Source organism: Arachis ipaensis, chromosome B10, assembly GCF_000816755.2.
Source record: "Arachis ipaensis cultivar K30076 chromosome B10, Araip1.1, whole genome shotgun sequence".
Classification (NCBI taxonomy): Eukaryota; Viridiplantae; Streptophyta; class Magnoliopsida; order Fabales; family Fabaceae; genus Arachis; species Arachis ipaensis.
Window position 1 is genome coordinate 129140241 of NC_029794.2, and position 1618 is coordinate 129141858.

A 1618-nucleotide genomic window follows, 5' to 3' on the forward strand; every position below is an offset into this window, starting at 1 on the left:
GGAGGATTGCATAGCCTTCTCACACAGTTTCATCTTTTGAAATGTTGAATAAATCAGGATATCATCACTACTACCTGGGTCTAATAAGACCTTTCTTGCCAACAAGTCACCAGTCTGAACAGAAATTACCACCGGGTCGTCAAGGTTTGGGCTTGAAGAGTGGAAATTAGATTGTGTGAAAACAGTTGCCGTTGTTGCTATATCTTCCTTTTTTGGTTGGGTTGTCCCTTCTATTGCTAGCATAGCCCGATAACTTCTTTTCCGAGCTGAGCATGTAGTTCCTCCCCCCAGCATAGCCTCCTGAAATGCAATTTATAATTCCCATTGGTTGGTTAGAATTCGTCCATTTACTTTTTTCTTTTTTCTGTTGAAGTTTAGTTGTTGATGTCTTGAGTGGAGCTGTTGTCTTTGTGTAGTCGTCCATCTACGTATTTGTCAAGGAGGCTTTGCCGGGCTAGTCTTTCTAGGAGATCCTTTTTCACTATGCACGCATCTATAGTGTGGCCGAATTTCTAGTGAAAGGTGAAATATTTTATTTTGTCTGTAAACCTTTGGTCTTGGTAGGTGCCTGCTCTGCTTGAAGGTTTAATAATCATGGCATGGAGGATTTCTTCTATGATATCCTCTCTCGGTGTTGAACCGGGTATAAGTGGCAAATTTTGGAGTGAGTATAAATGGTTTTTTGACTTCCTTGTTGTTTTGTGACTTGGGAGTTTTCTCCTCATCACGTCGAGGTTGTTGTTTGTTTACCCTTCGAGCTTCACGGAGTTCTTCAATCTCCATTTGTCCAACAGCTTTCTCCCGGAAATCGACTAATGTCTTTGGCTTTGTTACTGCTATAGTCTCTTGAAATTTACCGGGATGAAGGCCGCTTTTGGTTGCATGTAAGTGTACGTCCGGACTGAGGTATGGATTCTCCATGGTTTCTTTGGCAAAGCGCGTCATATAATCTTTGAGACTTTCGTGCTGCCCTTATTTGATGGTATTAAGATAGTCCGATCCATGCACGTATATTTTTGAAGTGGCAAAGTGGTTAGTAAAGGCCTCCGGCAAGTCCTCAAAATTTGAAATGGACCTTGCAGGCAACTTAGAGAACCAAAGTAAAGCAGCATCTATCATCTAAAAAAGTTGGAAAAGAACAACAAAGTATAGGGTCAGAAGCACCATTAAAAAATATCATCGCTTGTAATTTAGTAATATGGATGTGTGGGTCTTTAAACGCCTCGTACGGTTTGAGGGTGGTAGGCAATGTAAAGTTCTTTGGCATCTGAAACTTCATAATGTCCTCTGAAAAAGTATTGGATATTGTCTTTTTCTCCATCGGAGTGGTTGTTTCTTTTGAACAAACTTCCAACACATGTTCGTCATTTGAATTTGTGTTTTTGGGATCTCCGTTGTCTTTCTTCTCATTCTGGTTTGGGAGCTAGTAGGTCAGTCACCCTCTGAACCTCCACTTGGAATTCCGCATTTTGTGCCAGTAGCTCGGACTGAGTCAGTTGCGGGATCCCATTGTCAACCATTATTGAAGTCCATGCGAATAGAGTGTTCAATAAAAGAGATTTAATATTGTGTGGTTAGTATAACTCGGCCCCATGGTAGGTTCCAAATATTCTCTTTG